Source organism: Leuresthes tenuis, unplaced genomic scaffold (genome assembly GCF_036924035.1).
Source record: "Leuresthes tenuis unplaced genomic scaffold, fLeuTen1.0.hap1 SCAF_17, whole genome shotgun sequence".
Classification (NCBI taxonomy): Eukaryota; Metazoa; Chordata; class Actinopteri; order Atheriniformes; family Atherinopsidae; genus Leuresthes; species Leuresthes tenuis.
The window spans coordinates 29772210-29791854 of NW_027325371.1; the positions used below are offsets into that span (position 1 = coordinate 29772210).

Consider the following 19645-nt stretch of genomic DNA (forward strand, 5'->3'; position numbering starts at 1 on the left):
ATGGTTGGGCATTCACACCTTTTTTTTGCCCATTTTTCAGGAATTATGGGTGGACATTCACACCTTGCAGCTGAACACCTCCTATCCCACTTATGATCATGTGCGGTTTGATTTTCGAAAAGTTTCTTTCATGTTTTCTAGCAATTATTGATGGACATGTAGACCTTCTTGCAGCTGAACACCTCCGCTCCCGCTTTTGATCATACATTGTCAGGCATTCGCACCTTGTCTTACCCACTTTTTACAAACTTTAGTTGAACAGTCACACCTTTTTGCAGCCGAACACCACCTCTACCGCTTTTGATGATGTATGGTCCAGCATTCTTACCTTTTCTAACACATTCTTCAGCAATTATGGTCGGACATTCACACCTACTCAGAGCCGAACACCTCCGCTCCCGCATTTGATGGTCTATAGTCGGGCATTCTACAGCGGAAAAGACTCATTCTTATGTTTGGTTGGATATTCAAACCTTTTCTTAACTGCTTTTTACAAACTTTGGGCGGACGTTCACAATATCTTGCAGCCGAACACCTCCGCTTCCGCTTTTGATGGTGTATATTCGGGCATACGAACCTTTTCTTACCCGCTTTTTACAAACCAAGGTCGGACTTTCACACCTTCTCTTAGCTGAACAACTCCGCTCCCTCTTTTGATTGTGTACAGTCGGGTAATTTAACCTTTTCTTACCCGCTTTTTACCATCTATGGTCGGACATTCACACCGTCTTACAGCGGAACACCTCCGCTCCCTCTTTTGATGATGTATGGTTAGGCATTCGCACCTTTTCTTACCCATTTTTCAGTAATTATGGGTAGACATTCACACCTTCTTGCAGCTGAACACCTCCTCTCCTGCTTATGATCATGTGCAGTTTGATATTCGAAAATTTTCTTTCATGTTTTCTAGCAATTATTGATGGACATTCAGACCGTCTTGAAGCTGAACACCTCCGCTCCCACTTTTGATGGTGTATAGTCGGGCTTTCGAGCCTTTTCTTCCCCGGTTTTTACAAATTATGGTTGGACATTCAGACCTTCTTGCAGCCGAAAACCTCCACTCCCTCTTTTGATCATACATTGTCGGGCATTCGCACCTTTTCTTACCCGCTTTTTACAAACCATGGTCGGACTTTCACACCTTCTTGTAGCCGAACAACTCCGCTCCCGCTATTGATTGTGTACAGTCGGGTATGTTAACCTTTTCTTACCCGCTTTTTACCAACTATGGTTGGACATTCACACCTTCTTACAGCAGAACACCTCCGCTCCCTGTTTTGATTATGTATGGTTTGACATTCGCACCTTCTCTCACCCGCCTTTTACTATGGTCGGCCATTCACAGCTTCCTCTCCACCATACTTGTATGGTGGGATATTCACACCCACTTGCATCCGAAGACCTCCGCCCCCACTTTTGTTGATATTTAGTCGGTTATTCGCACCTTACCCGCTTTTGGCAAACTATGGCCTTCTTGCAGCCAAACACCTCTGATCTCGCTTTTGATGATGTAAGGTTGGGCATTCAGACCTTGCTTCACCTGCTTTTCACCAAATATAGTCGGACATTCACACCCACTTGCATCCGAAGATCTCCGCCCCAAATTTTGTTGATATTTAGTCGGACATTCGCACCTTACCCGCTTTTGGCAAACTATGGCCTTCTTGCAGCCAAACACCTCTGATCTCGCTTTTGATGATGTAAGGTTGGGCATTCAGACCTTGCTTCACCTGCTTTTCACCAAATATAGTCGGACATTCACACCTTCTTGCTGCCGAACACTTCCGCTCCACCTTTTAGTGTTCTATCACACCTTTTTTTCACCGCATTTTATACATTATGGTTGGAAATTTTCAACCACTCTCATCCGAAGACCTCTCCTCCCGCTTTTGTTAATATATTTGAACTTTAGTCGGACATTCAAACCTTCTTGCAGCTGAACCACCTCCGCTCCCTGTTTTGATCATATATGGTCTGGCAATACTACCTTTTCTTACCCGTTTTTGAGTAATTATGGCTGGACATTCACACCTACTTGCAGCCGAACACAACCTCTCTCGCTTTTGATGATGTATGGACCGGCATTCTTACCTTTTCTAACACATTTTTCAGCAATTATGGTCGGAGATTCACACCTACTCACAGCCGAACAACTCCGCTACCGCATTTGATGGTGTATAGTCGGGCATTCTCACCCTTTCTCATCAGCTTTTTGCAAATTATGATCTGACATTCACACCTACTTGCAGTCGAACAGCTCTGCTCCCGCTTTTGATTATGTATGGTTGGATATTCGAACCTTTTCTTAACTGCTTTTTACAAACTTTGGTTGGACGTTCACACCTTCTTGTAGCCGAACACATGCACTCCTGCTTTTGATGATGTATGGTTGGGCATTCGCACCTTTTTTTTACCCATTTTTCAGGTATTATGGGTGGACATTCACACCTTCTTGCAGCTGAACACCTCCTCTCCCACTTATGATCATGTGTGGTTTGATTTTCGAAAATTTTCTTTCATGTTTTCTAGCAATTATTGATGGACATTTAGACCTTCTTGCAGCTGAACACCACCTCTCCCGATTTTGATTATGTATGGACCGGCATTTTTACCTTTTCGAACACATTTCTAAATTGAGAAAGGAAATTATTTTAGAGGAAGCACTAGAGTTTAGATCCCACATTTGTTGATAGGCATTCATTTATTTCTTCACTTCTGATAAAAATGATAAGACTGACCTAAAGAATTGGAGGCCCATCACACTTTTAAACTTTGACTGTAAACTTTTTAGCAAGGTTTTAACGACACGGATGTCCTCTGTTTTAGAGGAGGTAATTCACCCAGACCAGGCTTGTGCCATCTCAGAGAGACAACTCACCGACAGCCTCGTACTGATTCGAGACATCATTGATTACGCTAGAGACAGAAACACCCGGCTTGTCATCTTAAATTTAGACTTTGAAAAAGCTTTTGATCGGGTCTCTCATCAATATCTCTTTCAGGTGTTGCAGCCATCGAATAGGGCCCGATTGTTCCTACTTGGTGAGATTTGCTTGGTTGAGACGCTTGCTCCCCCCCCTTGCTCCTCGGCTGACCAAGTAGGAACAATCGGGCCCTATTCGATGGCTGCCTTGTCTTTTACTCTGTGCAAAAGACAAGGCAGCCACAAACACCACGGGAACACCGTATTGAGGCTTTGTTCTGACCACTCATTCGGTGTCGCGTTTCTTTCAAGCAATTCTCCCGGTTAGCCCACACTCGGCTCGCTCCCAGAGCTGTGTTAAAGTCTACTTCGCATTCACTCTCTTTTCTCAGCAGATTAAAAGAAAGTTTCATCTTGGGCTCCCTGAAACTTCCATCCTGCACCGCTGTTTGCTTTATCACAAGAGCAGAGAAGAGCGCACCGTTCCCAGCGGCACTGCAGTACTGGGTCGATGCTTGGAGTGAACGGAGCAAGCTTCTTTTTCAACTCCTATTCTTAAAAATCCATTTAATATGTAGTCCTCGTATAGAGGACATATTAAACTGATAAGAACAGATACTACACTTGATCTTAGCCAAAAGGCCGAGAAGCGATAACTGTCCACTGTTTCAGGTCCGAGGGCCCTTGCTGGCACAATGCGCACTTGTAGCAGTGTTCTTTTTATGGCCATAGGTGGCCAGAGTGTCACGTTGCACCTCCGCCCATCCGCTGCACTGAGCACTCTTCAGCCCTTTTAAATGGTATAACTTTGCACTCCCGCATGCTCCAGCAAGCACCATTCAAGCAACAACTTTGCACTCCAGCTTCGAACATCGGCACAATCGCAACAAGTAAGGCGACTCTACTCAGAGAAGTCACTCTGCACAGTAACAAGATTTCTTTTGCACAGACAGAAAGGGCTTCACCCGCAAAGGTAAAGCCTGCCAAAAATAGAAACAACTCATTAGTGCTGCTCTCCACGAAAGTCTTTAGTAAAAGGCGAAAGACTTGTATGTTATGAAGAGAAACCAGAGTACGATTATCCGTCACTGCGGGAGCAGGGCATCAGGCTAGTTGCCATAGCCACCTTCCCCATGGTGAGCGTTGCTTGGTTGAAACGCTTGCCCCTGTGCAATCGACAAGGCAGCAACAAAAACACCACGGGAACACCGTATTGAGGCTTTGTTCTGACCGCTCATTCGGTGTCGCGTTTCTTTCAAGCAATTCTCCCGGTTAGCCCACACTCGGCTCGCTCCCAGAGCCGTGTTAAAGTCTACTTCGCATTCACTCTCTTTTCTCAGCAGACTCTTGGGATTTTATCTATTAAATGAATTCCTTCACTCAAACTATGTTAAAACTGCTTTGTCCTTCATATTTACCATGTCTAGAAAGATTTAAACAAAAAAAAACAACGTTGTACTTTGCAGTAAAAGAAAGAGCAAATCTAAAGTTTCAGGAATCCGAGAATAAGCTTACTTTCATGAGTTCTTCACGATTTCGGATTTTGCTATAAAATGAATTCCTTCACTCAAACTAAATTAAAACTGCTAAACCGCTAATCTGTTACATGTAAGGCAGATGTCAAATTCACCGAAATAGGATCTAAGGGTATTCGGCCAATCGAGCTGTAGCAGCTTTGGTAAAAGAGTATAAGTTGAAGAGTTTGTGAATAAAGGTGTGCGCACACATAGTGAGCTGTAGGAAAATAGGCAGGGAACAATGCCGGCTGGGGTATGTGTTCTTGTATGTTGTCTGACTGTTTGATTTGAATGTGTTGTGTAAGTGTCCTGTTGAATGTTACATGTTTGGGCTTTGACACTTCACTGTGGTTGTTAACTGTGTGGTGTGTCCTGAAATGTTATATGTTTGGGCTGTGTGACATGCTTAATGCTTGTCAGTAGCTACCCACTTATTCATATATAGCAACTGACAACATAAGAAGTCTGGACATACTTTGATAGTAGTTGTAGAAGTATCCTTATTGATAATAGATAAACTAATTCATAGTGATAGAACAGTAGATGAACAGGTGCCTGCACATGTCTCACGAAAATAAAATGGGTGTATGATTGCTGACGGCAGAGCAATACTGCCAAACTTATGAGTTCTTGTGGCAAACTTGATTCAGTGTCTTGACGTGTATACGCTGTTTCGCTGACTTGATTGTCACAAGAAACAAAGTGTGTTTGATAAGATCCGACCATTTTATTACGGGAGGATCAGTATGTATGGATTCTGATGTGACTGATAAACCCATTCGTATCGTAAGCATAATCTAATACGTGAGACAACGCCCTGGCACACAATCAAAAAAAAAAAAGAGAGAGCGGTTTTGTGTCCCCACAGTCCATAATGTAGAAAAGAGAGAAAAAAGCCTTTCTGATTTGGTGTGTGTGCTCACAGTGCAGAGTGTAGAGAAAAGAGAGAAAAGAAAGCCGTTTTGGTGTCACGGGTGTTGTGACTTACACACACACATTTCTAAATTGAGAAAGGAAATTATTTTAGAGGAAGCACTAGAGTTTAGATCCCACATTTGTTGATAGGCATTCATTTATTTCTTCACTTCTGATGAAGTTTCAACAATAAACAACAAACTTTGTATTATGAGAAAGAACCAGACTCATTCTTCAGGAGTCCGAAAATAAGCTCTATTTTACGAGTTATGCACGAATTCGGATTCTCCTATAAAACGAATTCCTTAACTCTAACCAAGTTAAGACTGCTTTGTCCTTCATATTTATTCATGTCTAATCAAGTTTCAACGATAAACAACGTTGTACTTTGTAGAATGAGAAAGAACTTCTTCAGCAATAAGCATCTCACGACATATGACGAAATACAGATTTTGCTATAAAATTAATTCCTTCTATCAGCCTGACTTAAAACTGTTTGTCCTCCTTATTTATCCACTTCAAATCAAGTTTCAACAATTAAAAAAATGTTGTAGTTTGAGAAAAAACAACTTAATCTTAAGCAATCATTATAAAAAGAGGGTAAGAAAAGGTGCAAATGCCAACCATACATCACTAAAAGGTGGAGCGGAAGTATTCGGCTGCAAGTAGGTGTGAATGTTCGACCATAATTTGTAAAAAGCGGGTAAGAAAAGGTTCGAATGCCCGACTATATATTAACAAAAGTGGGAGGAGAGGTCTTCGGATGAGAGTGGGTGAGAATTTCCAACCATAATCTATAAAATGCGGTGGAAAAAAAAGGTGTGAATACCCCATAGAACACTAAAAGGTGAAGCGGAGGTTTTCGGCTGCAAGGTCTGAATGTCCAACCATAATTTGTAAAAACCGGGGAAGAAAAGGCTCGAAAGCCCGACTATACACCATCAAAAGCGGGAGCGGAGCTGTTCGGCTGCAAGTAGGTGTGAATGTTCGACCAAAATTTGTAAAAAGCGGGTAAGAAAAGGTTCGAATGCCCGACTATATATTAACAAAAGCAGGAAGAGAGGTCTTCGGATAAGAGTGGGTGAGAATTTCCAACCATAATCTATAAAATGCGGTGAAAAAAAAGGTGTGAATACCCCATAGAACACTAAAAGGTGGAGCAGAAGTGTTCGGCTGCAAGAAGGTGTGACTGTTCGACTATATTTGGTGAAAAGCAGGTGAAGCAAGGTCTGAATGCCCAACCTTACATCATCAAAAACGAGATCAGAGGTGTTTGGCTGCAAGAAGGCCATAGTTTGCCAAAAGCGGGTAAGCTGCGAATGACCGACTAAATATCAACAAAAGTGGGGGCGGAGGTCTTCGGATGCAAGTGGGTGTGAATATCCCACCATACAAGTATGGTGGAGAGGAAGCTGTGAATGGCCGACCATAGTAAAAAGCGGGTGAGAAAAGGTGCGAATGTCCAATCATACATGATCAAAACAGGGAGCGGAGGTGTTTGGCTGCGACAAGGTGTGTATGTCCACCCATAATTAATGAAAAGCGGGCAACAAGTAGGTTTGAATACCCATCATCAAAAGCAGGAGTGGATGTGTTCGGCTACAAGAAGGTTTGAATGTCTGACCATAGTTTGTAAAAAGCGGGTAAGAAAAGGTTCGAGTGCCCGAACATACACCATCAAAAGAGGGAGCGGAGGTGTTCCGTTGTAAGACGGTGTGAATGTCCAACAATAGTTGGTAAAAAGCGGGTAAGAAAAGGTTAAAATACCCGACTGTACACAATCAATAGCGGGAGCGGAGTTGTTCGGCTACAAGAAGGTGTGAAAGTCCGACCATGGTTTGTAAAAAGCGGGTAAGAAAAGTTGCGAATGCCTGACAATGTATGATCAAAAGAGGGAGTGGAGGTTATCGGCTGCAAGAAGGTCTGAATGTCCAACCATAATTTGTAAAAACCGGGGAAGAAAAGGCTCGAAAGCCCGACTATACACCATCAAAAGTGGGAGCGGAGGTGTTCAGCTTCAAGACGGTCTGAATGTCCATCAATAATTGCTAGAAAACATGAGAGAAAATTTTCGAATATCAAACTGCACATGATCATAAGCAGGAGAGGAGGTGTTCAGCTGCAAGAAGGTTTGAATGTCTACCCATAATTACTGAAAAATGGGTAAGAAAAGGTGCGAATGCCTAACCATACATCATCAAAAGAGGGAGCGGAGGTGTTCCGCTGTAAGACGGTGTGAATGTCCGACCATAGATGGTAAAAAGCGGGTAAGAAAAGGTTAAATTACCCGACTGTACACAATCAAAAGAGGGAGCGGAGTTGTTCAGCTAAGAGAAGGTGTGAAAGTCCGACCTTGGTTTGTAAAAAGCGGGTAAGAAAAGGTTCGTATGCCCGAATATACACCATCAAAAGCGGAAGCGGAGGTGTTCGGCTGCAAGATATTGTGAACGTCCGACCAAAGTTTGTAAAAAGCAGTTAAGAAAAGGTTTGAATATCTAACCAAACATAAGAATGAGTCTTTTCCGCTGTAGAATGCCCGACTATAGACCATCAAATGCGGGAGCCGAGGTGTTCGGCTCTGAGTAGGTGTGAATGTCCGACCATAATTGCTGAAGAATGTGTTAGAAAAGGTAAGAATGCTGGACCATACATCATCAAAAGCGGTAGAGGTGGTGTTCGGCTGCAAAAAGGTGTGACTGGTCGACTAAAGTTTGTAAAAAGTGGGTAAGACAAGGTGCGAATGCCTGACAATGTATGATCAAAAGCGGGAGCGGAGGTGTACAGCTGCAAGAAGGTCTACATGTCCATCAATAATTGCTAGAAAACATGAAAGAAACTTTTCAAAAATCAAACCGCACATGATCATAAGTGGGATAGGAGGTGTTCAGCTAAAAGGTGTGAATGTCCACCCATAATTCCTGAAAAATGGGCAAAAAAAAGGTGTGAATGCCCAACCATACATCATCAAAAGCAGGAGTGGAAGTGTTCGGCTACAAGAAGGTGTGAACGTCCAACCAAAATATGTAAAAAGAAGTTAAGAAAAGGTTCGAATATCCAACCAAACATAATCAAAAGCGGGAGCAGAGCTGTTCGAATGCAAGTAGGTGTGAATGTCAGATCATAATTTGCAAAAAGCTGATGAGAAAGGGTGAGAATGCCCGACTATACATCATCAAATGCCGGAGCGGAGTTGTTCGGCTGTGAGTAGGTGTGAATCTCCGACCATAATTGCTGAAAAATGTGTTAGAAAAGGTAAAAATGCCGGTCCATACATCATCAAAAGCGAGAGAGGTTGTGTTCAGCTGCTAGTAGGTGTGAATGTCCAGCCATAATTACTCACAAACGGGTAAGAAAAGGTAGTATTGCCAGACCATATATGATCAAAACAGGGAGCGGAGGTGGTTCAGCTGCAAGAAGGTTTGAATGTCAAACTAAAGTTCAAATATATTAACAAAAGCGGGAGGAGAGGTCTTCGGATGAAAGTGGTTGAAAATTTCAAACCATAATGTATAAAATGCGGTGAAAAAAAAGGTGTGATAGAACACTAAAAGGTGGAGCCGAAGTGTTCGGCTGTAAGAAGGTGTGAATGTCCGACTATATTTGGTGAAAAGCAGGTGAAGCAAGGTCTGAATGCCCAACCTTACATCATCAAAAGCAAGATCAGAGTTGTTTGGCTGCAAGAAGGCCATAGTTTGCCAAAAGCGGGTAAGGTGCGAATGTCCGACTAAATATCAACAAAATTTGGGGCGGAGGTTTTCGGATGCAAGTGGGTGTGAATATCCCACCATACAAGTATGGTGGAGAGGAAGCTGTGAATAGCCGACCATAGTTTGGAAAAAGCGGGTAAGAAAAGGTTTGAATGCCCGAACATACACCATCAAAAGAGGGAGCGGAGGTGTTCCGCTGTACGAAGGTGTGAATGTCGGACCATACTTGGTAAAAAGCGGGTAAGAAAAGGTTAAAATACCCGACTGTACACAATCAATAGCGGGAGCGGATGTGTTCGGCTACAAGAAGGTGTGACAGTCCGACCATGGTTTGTAAAAAGCGGGTAAGAAAAGGTGCAAATGTCCGACAATGTATGATCAAAAGAGAGAGCGGAGGTTTTCGGATACACGAAGGTTTGAATGTCCTACCATAGTTTGTAAATAGCGGGTAAGAAAAGGTTCGAATGCCCGACTATACACCATAAAAAGTGGGAGCGGAGGTGTTCCGCTGTAAGACGGTCTGAATGTCCATCAATAATTGCTAGAAAACATGAGAGAAAATTTTCGAATATCAAACTGCACATGATCATAAGCAGGAGAGGAGGTGTTCAGCTGCAAGAAGGTTTGAATGTCTACCCATAATTACTGAAAAATGGGTAAGAAAAGGTGCGAATGCCTAACCATACATCATCAAAAGAGGGAGCGGAGGTGTTCCGCTGTAAGACGGTGTGAATGTCCGACCATAGATGGTAAAAAGCGGGTAAGAAAAGGTTAAATTACCCGACTGTACACAATCAAAAGAGGGAGCGGAGTTGTTCAGCTAAGAGAAGGTGTGAAAGTCCGACCTTGGTTTGTAAAAAGCGGGTAAGAAAAGGTTCGTATGCCCGAATATACACCATCAAAAGCGGAAGCGGAGGTGTTCGGCTGCAAGATATTGTGAACGTCCGACCAAAGTTTGTAAAAAGCAGTTAAGAAAAGGTTTGAATATCTAACCAAACATAAGAATGAGTCTTTTCCGCTGTAGAATGCCCGACTATAGACCATCAAATGCGGGAGCCGAGGTGTTCGGCTCTGAGTAGGTGTGAATGTCCGACCATAATTGCTGAAGAATGTGTTAGAAAAGGTAAGAATGCTGGACCATACATCATCAAAAGCGGTAGAGGTGGTGTTCGGCTGCAAAAAGGTGTGACTGGTCGACTAAAGTTTGTAAAAAGTGGGTAAGACAAGGTGCGAATGCCTGACAATGTATGATCAAAAGCGGGAGCGGAGGTGTACAGCTGCAAGAAGGTCTACATGTCCATCAATAATTGCTAGAAAACATGAAAGAAACTTTTCAAAAATCAAACCGCACATGATCATAAGTGGGATAGGAGGTGTTCAGCTAAAAGGTGTGAATGTCCACCCATAATTCCTGAAAAATGGGCAAAAAAAAGGTGTGAATGCCCAACCATACATCATCAAAAGCAGGAGTGGAAGTGTTCGGCTACAAGAAGGTGTGAACGTCCAACCAAAATATGTAAAAAGAAGTTAAGAAAAGGTTCGAATATCCAACCAAACATAATCAAAAGCGGGAGCAGAGCTGTTCGACTGCAAGTAGGTGTGAATGTCAGATCATAATTTGCAAAAAGCTGATGAGAAAGGGTGAGAATGCCCGACTATACATCATCAAATGCCGGAGCGGAGTTGTTCGGCTGTGAGTAGGTGTGAATCTCCGACCATAATTGCTGAAAAATGTGTTAGAAAAGGTAAAAATGCCGGTCCATACATCATCAAAAGCGAGAGAGGTTGTGTTCGGCTGCTAGTAGGTGTGAATGTCCAGCCATAATTACTCACAAACGGGTAAGAAAAGGTAGTATTGCCAGACCATATATGATCAAAACAGGGAGCGGAGGTGGTTCAGCTGCAAGAAGGTTTGAATGTCAAACTAAAGTTCAAATATATTAACAAAAGCGGGAGGAGAGGTCTTCGGATGAAAGTGGTTGAAAATTTCAAACCATAATGTATAAAATGCGGTGAAAAAAAAGGTGTGATAGAACACTAAAAGGTGGAGCCGAAGTGTTCGGCTGTAAGAAGGTGTGAATGTCCGACTATATTTGGTGAAAAGCAGGTGAAGCAAGGTCTGAATGCCCAACCTTACATCATCAAAAGCAAGATCAGAGTTGTTTGGCTGCAAGAAGGCCATAGTTTGCCAAAAGCGGGTAAGGTGCGAATGTCCGACTAAATATCAACAAAATTTGGGGCGGAGGTTTTCGGATGCAAGTGGGTGTGAATATCCCACCATACAAGTATGGTGGAGAGGAAGCTGTGAATAGCCGACCATAGTTTGGAAAAAGCGGGTAAGAAAAGGTTTGAATGCCCGAACATACACCATCAAAAGAGGGAGCGGAGGTGTTCCGCTGTACGAAGGTGTGAATGTCGGACCATACTTGGTAAAAAGCGGGTAAGAAAAGGTTAAAATACCCGACTGTACACAATCAATAGCGGGAGCGGATGTGTTCGGCTACAAGAAGGTGTGACAGTCCGACCATGGTTTGTAAAAAGCGGGTAAGAAAAGGTGCAAATGTCCGACAATGTATGATCAAAAGAGAGAGCGGAGGTTTTCGGATACACGAAGGTTTGAATGTCCTACCATAGTTTGTAAATAGCGGGTAAGAAAAGGTTCGAATGCCCGACTATACACCATAAAAAGTGGGAGCGGAGGTGTTCCGCTGTAAGACGGTGTGAATGTCCGACCATAGTTGGTAAAAAGCGGGTAAGAAAAGGTTAAAATACCCGACTGTACACAATCAATAGCGGGAGCGGAGTTGTTCGGCTACAAGAAGGTGTGAAAGTCCAACCATGGTTTGTAAAAAGCAGTTAAGAAAAGGTTCGAATATCCAACCAAACATAATCAAAAGCGGGAGCAGAGCTGTTCGACTGCAAGTAGGTGTGAATGTCCAGCCATAATTACTCACAAACGGGGGAAGAAAAGGTAGTATTGCCAGACCATACATGATCAAAACAGGGAGCGGAGGTTCAGCTGCAAGGTGTGAATGTCTGACTATAGTTTGTAAAAAGCGGGTAAGACAAGGTGCGAATGCCCAACAATGTATGATCAAAAGAGAGAGCGGAGGTGTTCGGCTGCAAGGTCTGAATGTCCAACCATAATTTGTAAAAACCGGGTAAGAAAAGGCTCGAAAGCCCGACTATACATCATCAAAAGCGGGAGCGGAGGTGTTCAGCTGCAAGAAGGTGTGAATGTTCGACTAAAGTTTGTAAAAAGCTGGTAAGACAAGGAGCGATGTCCCGACATTGTATGATCAAAAGCGGGAGCGGAGTTTCCAGCTGTGAGTAGGTGTGAATGTCCGACCATAATTGCTGAAAAATGTGTTAGAAAAGGTAAGAATACTGGACCACACATCATCAAAAGCGGGAGAGGTGGTGTTCGGCTGCAAGAAGGTGTGAAAGTCCGACAATGGTTTGTAAAAAGCGGGTAAAAAAAGGTTCGAATGCCCGAATATACATCATCAAAAGCGGAAGCGGAGGTGTTCGGATGCAAGAAGGTGTGAACGTCCGACCAAAGTTTGTAAAAAGCAGTGAAAAGCGAGAAAAAGCATTTCGTGAGTTCTGCATGATTTGGGATTTTGCTTATAAAATGCATTACTTCACTCAAACTATGTTAAAACTGATTTGTCCTTCATATTTACCATATCTAGAAATATTTAAACAAAAAAACAACGTTGTACTTTGCAGTAAAAGAAAGAGCAAATCTAAAGTTTCAGGAATCCGAGTATAAGCCTGCTTTCATGAGTTCTGCACGATTTCGGATTTTGCTATAAAATGAATTGCTTTGCTCAAACCAAGTTAAAACTGCTTTGTCCTTCCATATTCATCAATGTCTAGATCGACTTCAACAAAGAAAAACATTGGACTTTGCAGTAGAAGAAGTTGAAATCCATCTACACATTGATAAATATGAAGGACAAAGCAGTTCCCACTTGCCCATAAGAAAATAAGCTTATTCTCGGATTCCCGATCCTTCAGTGTTGCTCTTTCTTCTACTGCAAAATACAATGTTGTTCTTTGTTGAAGTCGATCTAGACATTGATAAACATGAAGGATCATGTTTAACTTGGTTTGAGTGAATGAATTCATTTTATACATAAAATCCGAAATCGTGCAGAACTCATGAAAATAAGCTTATTCTCGGATTCCTAAAACTTTTGATTGGCTCTTTCTTTTACTGCAAAGTACAACGTTGTTTTTTTGTTTAAATCTATCGAGACATTGATAAATATGAAGGTAAAAGCCGTTTTAACATAGTTTGAGTGAAGGAATTGATTTTATAGATAAAATCCCAAATCATGCAGAACTCCTCAAAAGGGGCGTATGGCTTAATCACAAGTGTGGTTCTTTCTCATTCAGGGTAGTATGAGGAAGTTTATGCTTGAAATATATGTAGAAATGGGTACATATGAAATACAAAGCAGTGTTAACTTAGTTTGAGTGAAGGAATTCATTTTATACATAAAATCCCAAGTCACGCAGAACGTATGAAAAGAAGCTTATTCTCGGATTCCTGATCCTTCAGTTTTGCTCTTTCTTCTACTGCAAAATACAATGTTCTTCTTTGTTGAAGTCGATCTAGACATTGATAAATATGAAGGAAAAAGCAGTTTTAACTTGGTTTGAGTGAATGAATTCATTTTATACATAAAATCCGAAATCATGCAGAACTCATGAAAATAAGCTTATTCTCGGATTCCTAAAACTTTTGATTTGCTCTTTCTTTTATTGCAAAGTACAACGTTGTTTTTTTTGTTTAAATCTATCGAGACATTGATAAATATGAAGGCAAAAGCCGTTTTAACATAGTTTGAGTGAAGGAATTAATTTCATAGATAAAATCCCAAATCATGCAGAACTCCTCAAAAGGGAGGTATGGCTTAATCACAAGTGTGGCTCTTTCTCATTCAGGGTAATATGAGGAAGTTTATGCTTGAAATATATGTAGAAATGGGTACATATGAAGGACAAAGCAGTGTTAACTTAGTTTGCGTGAAGAAATTCATTTTATACATAAAATCCGAAATCGTGCAGAACTCATGAAAATAAGCTTATTCTCGGATTCCTAAAACTTTTGATTTGCACTTTCTTTTACTGCAAAGTACAACGTTGTTTTTTGTTGAAATCTATCTAGACATTGATAAATACCAGCCGAAACTCTGCTGCCGCTTTTGATAATTTATGGTTGGGCATTCTTACCTTTTCTTACCCGCTTTTTACAAATTATGAACTTACATTCACACCTACTTGCAGTCGAACACCTTCTCATGTGCGGTTGGGCTTTCGCACCTTTTCTTACCCATTTTTCAGTAATTATGGGTGGACATTCAGACCTTCTTGCAGCCGAAAACCTCCGCTCCTCTTTTGATCATACATTGTCGGGCATTCACACCTTGTCTTACCCGCTTTTTACAAACTTTAGTCGGACATTCAAACCTTCTTGCAGCTGAACCACCTCCGCTCCCTGTTTTGATCATATATGGTCTCGCAATAGTACCTTTTCTTACCCGTTTGTGAGTAATTATGGCTGGACATTCACACCTTCTTGCAGCCGAACACAACCTCTCCCGCTTTTGATGATATATGGTCCGGCATTCTAGTCTTTTCTAACACATTTTTCAGCAATTATGGTTGGACATTCACACCTACTCACAGACGAACAACTCCGCTCCACCATTTGATAGTGTATAGTCGGGCATTCTCACCCTTTCTCATCAGCTTTTTGCAAATTATGATCTGATATTCACACCTACTTGCAGTCGAACAGCTCTGCTCCCGCTTTTGATTATGTTTGGTTAGATATTCGAACCTTTTCTTAACTGCTTTTTACAAACTTTGGTCGGACGTTCACAATATCTTGCAGCCGAACACCTCCACTTCCGCTTTTGATGGTGTATAGTCGGGCATTCGAGCCTTTTCTTACCCACCTATTACTTACTATGGTTGGACATTCAAACCTTCTTGTAGCCGAACACATCCGCTCCTGCTTTTGATGATGTATGATTTGGCATTCGCACCTTTTCTTACCCATTTTTCCGTAATTATTGGTCGGACATTCAGACCTGCTTGCACCTGAACACCTCTGCTCCCGCTTTTGATGGTGTATAGTCGGGCTTTCGAGCCTTTTCTTCCCCGATTTTTACAAATTATGGTTGGACATTCAGACCTTGCAGCCGAAAACCTCCGCTCCCTCTTTTGATCATACCTTGTCGGGCATTCGCCCCTTGTCTTACACGGTTTTTACAAACTTTAGTCAGACATTCACACCTTGCAGCTGAACCACCTCCATTCCCTGTTTTGATCACGTGTGGTCTGGAAATACTACCTTTTCTTCCCCCGTTTGTGAGTAATTATGGCTGGACATTCACACCTACTTGCAGCCGAAAAACCACCTCTCCCGCTTTTGATGATGTATTGTCCGGCATTCTAGTCTTTTCTATCACATTTTTCAGCAATTATGATCTGACATTCACACCTACTTGCAGTCGAACAGCTCTGCTCCCGCTTTTGATTATGTTCGGTTGGATATTCAAACCTTTTCTTAACTGCTTTTTACAAACTTTGGTCGGACGTTCACACCTTCTTGCAGCCGAACACCCCCACTTCCGCTTTTGATGGTATATATTCGGGTATTCGAACCTTCTCTTACCCGCTTTTTACAAACCATGGTTGGACTTTCATACCTTCTTGTAGCTGAACAACTCCACTCCTGCTTTTGATGATTTATGGTTGGACATTCGCATCTTTTCCTACCCATTTTTCAGTAATTATGGGTGGATATTCACATCTTCTTGCAGCTGAACACCTCCTCTCCCGCTAATGATCATGTAAGGTTTGATATTCGAAAATTTTCTTTCATGTTTTAAAGCAATTATTAATGGACATTCACACCTACTTGCAGCCGAACACCACCTCTCCCGCTTTTGATGATGTATGGACCGGCATTCTTACCTTTTCTAACACATTTTTCAGCAATTATGGTTGGAGAATCACACCTACTCACAGCCTAACAACTCCGCTACCGCATTTGATGGTGTATAGTCGGGATTTCTCACCCTTTCTCATCAGCTTTTTGCAAATTATTCTCTGACATTCACACCTACTTGCAGTCGAACAGCTCTGCTCCCGCTTTTGATTAAGTTTGGTTAGATATTCGAACCTTTTCTTAACTGCTTTTTTACAAACTTTGGTCGGACGTTCGCACCTTCTTGCAGCCGAACACCTCCGCTCCCTCTTTTGTTGGTGTATGTTCGGGCATTCGAACCTTTTCTTACCCGCTTTTTACAAACCAGGGTCGGACTTTCACGACTTTTAGTAGCCGAACAACTCCGCTCCCGCTATTGATTGTGTACAGTCGGGTATTTTAACCTTTTCTTACCCGTTTTTTACCAACTATGGTCGGACATTCACACCTTCGTACAGCGGAACACCTCCGCTCCCTCTTTTGATGGTGTATGTTCGGGTATTCAAACCTTTTCTTACCCGCTTTTTCCAAACTATGGTCGGCTATTCACAGCTTCCTCTCCACCATACTTGTATGGTTGGATATTCACACCCACTTGCATCCGAAGACCTCTGCCCCAAATTTTGTTGATATTTAGTCGGACATTCGCACCTTACCCGCTTTTGGCAAACTATGGCCTTCTTGCAGCCAAACACCTCTGATCTCGCTTTTGATGATGTAAGGTTGGGCATTCAGACCTTGCTTCACCTGCTTTTCACCAAATATAGTCGGATATTCACACCTTCTTGCAGCCGAACACTTCCGCTCCACCTTTTAGTGTTCTATCACACCTTTTTTTCACCGCATTTTATCCATTATGGTTGGAAATTTTCAACCACTCTCATCCGAAGACCTCTCCTCCCGCTTTCTTTAATATATTTGAACTTTAGTCGGACATTCCAACCTTCTTGCAGCTGAACCACCTCCGCTCCCTGTTTTGATCATATATGGTCTGGCAATACTACCTTTTCTTACCCGTTTGTGAGTAATTATGGCTGGACATTCACACCTACTTGCAGCCGAACACAACCTCTCTCGCTTTTGATGATGTATGGACCGGCATTTTTACCTATTCTAACACATTTTTCAGCAATTATGGTCGGAGATTCACACCTACTCACAGCCGAACAACTCCGCTCCCGCATTTGATGATGTATAGTCGGGCATTCTCACCCTTTCTCATCAGCTTTTTGCAAATTATGATCTGACATTCACACCTACTTCCAGTCGAACAGCTCTGCTCCCGCTTTTGATTATGTTTGGTTAGATATTCGAACCTTTTCTTAACTGCTTTTTACAAACTTTGGTTGGACGTTCACAATATCTTGCAGCCGAACACCTCCGCTTCCGCTTTTGATGGTGTATATTCGGGCATACGAACCTTTTCTTACCCGCTTTTTACAAACCAAGGTCGGACTTTCACACCTTCTCTTAGCTGAACAACTCCGCTCCCTCTTTTGATTGTGTACAGTCGGGTAATTTAACCTTTTCTTACCCGCTTTTTACCATCTATGGTCGGACATTCACACCGTCTTACAGCGGAACACCTTCGCTCCCTCTTTTGATGATGTATGGTTAGGCATTCGCACCTTTTCTTACCCATTTTTCAGTAATTATGGGTAGACATTCACACCTTCTTGCAGCTGAACACCTCCTCTCCCGCTTATGATCATGTGCACTTTGATATTCGAAAATTTTCTTTCATGTTTTCTAGCAATTATTGATGGACATTCAGACCGTCTTGCAGCTGAACACCTCCGCTCCCACTTTTGATGGTGTATAGTCGGGCTTTCGAGCCTTTTCTTCCCCGGTTTTTACAAATTATGGTTGGACATTCAGACCTTCTTGCAGCCGAAAACCTCCACTCCCTCTTTTGATCATGCATTGTCGGGCATTCGCACCTTTTCTTACCCGCTTTTTACAAACCATGGTCGGACTTTCACACCTTTTAGTAGCCGAACAACTCCGCTCCCGCTATTGATTGTGTACAGTCGGGTATTTTAACCTTTTCTTACCCGCTTTTTACCAACTATGGTTGGACATTCACACATTCTTAGAGCAGAACACCTCCGCTCCCTGTTTTGATATGTATGGTTTTACATTCGCACCTTCTCTCACCCGCCTTTTACTATGGTCGGCCATTCACAGCTTCCTCTCCACCATACTTGTATGGTGGGATATTCACACCCACTTGCATCCGAAGACCTCCGCTTCCGCTTTTGATGGGAACTGACAACATAAGAAATCCGGACATACTTTGATAGTATATGAATAAGTGGGTAGCTACTGACAAGCATTAAGCATGTCACACAGCCCAAACATATAACATTTCAGGACACACCACACAGTTAACAACCACAGTGAAGCGTGTCAAAGCCCAAACATGTAACATTCAACAGGACACTTACACAACACATTCAAATCAAACAGTCAGACAACATACAAGAACATATACCCCAGCCGGCATTGCTCCCTGCCTATTTTCGTACAGCACACTATGTGTGCGCACACCTTTATTCACAAACTCTTCAACTTATACTCTTTTACCGAAGCTGCTACAGCTCGATTGGCCGAATACCCTTTGATCCTATTTCGGTGAATTTGACATCTGCCTTACATATAACAGATTAGCGGTTTAGCAGTTTTAATTTAGTTTGAGTGAAGGAATTCATTTTATAGCAAAATCCGAAATCGTGAAGAACTCATGAAAGTAAGCTTATTCTCGGATTCCTGAAACTTTAGATTTGCTCTTTCTTTTACTGCAAAGTACAACGTTGTTTTTTTTGTTTAAATCTTTCTAGACATGGTAAATATTAAGGACAAAGCAGTTTTCACATAGTTTGAGTGAAGGAATTCATTTTATAGATAAAATCCCAAGAGTCTGCTGAGAAAAGAGAGTGAATGCGAAGTAGACTTTAACACGGCTATGGGAGCGAGCCGAGTGTGGGCTAACCAGGAGAATTGCTTGAAAGAAACGCGACCCCGAATGAGCGGTCAGAACAAAGCCTCAATACGGGATTCTCGTGGTGTTTTTGTTGCTGCCTTGTCTTTTGCACAGAGTAAAAGACAAGGCAGCCATCGAATAGGGCCCGATTGTTCCTACTTGGTCAGCCGAGGAGCAAGGGAGGGGGAGCAAGCGTCTCAACCAAGCAAAGCTCACCATGGGGAAGGTGGCTATGCCAACAAGCCTGATGCCCTGCTCCCGCAGTGACGGATAATCGTACTCTGGTTTCTCTTCATAACGTACAAGTCTTTCGCCTTTTACTAAAGATTTCTGTGGAGAGCAGCACTAATGAGTTGTTTCTATTTTTGGCAGGCTTTACCTTTGCGGGTGAAGCCCTTTCTGTCTGTGCAAAAGAAATCTTCTTACTGTGCAGAGTGACTTCTCTGAGTAGAGTCGCCTTACTTGTTGCGACTGTGCCGATGTTCGAAGCTGGAGTGCAAAGTTGTTGCTTGAATGGTGCTTGCTGGAGTGTGCGGGAGTGCAAAGTTATACCATTTAAAAGGGCTGAAGAGTGCTCAGTGCAGCGGGTGG

The 19645-nt window shown here is 42.4% G+C and overlaps 3 non-coding genes across 3 annotated transcripts; 1 reads left to right on the forward strand and 2 right to left on the reverse strand.

Moving 5' to 3' along the window:
- Positions 1-3393: 3393 nt before the first annotated feature.
- Positions 3394-3577, reverse strand: LOC140274203 (U2 spliceosomal RNA). Its single transcript, XR_011908177.1, has one exon. It is a non-coding gene; the product is annotated as a U2 spliceosomal RNA (small nuclear RNA).
- Positions 3578-3885: 308 nt separating this feature from the next.
- Positions 3886-3999, reverse strand: LOC140274321 (U5 spliceosomal RNA). The gene has a single exon (XR_011908285.1). It is a non-coding gene; the product is annotated as a U5 spliceosomal RNA (small nuclear RNA).
- A 15331-nt stretch (positions 4000-19330) lies between these two features.
- Positions 19331-19444, forward strand: LOC140274297 (U5 spliceosomal RNA). The gene has a single exon (XR_011908264.1). It is a non-coding gene; the product is annotated as a U5 spliceosomal RNA (small nuclear RNA).
- Positions 19445-19645: the final 201 nt, after the last annotated feature.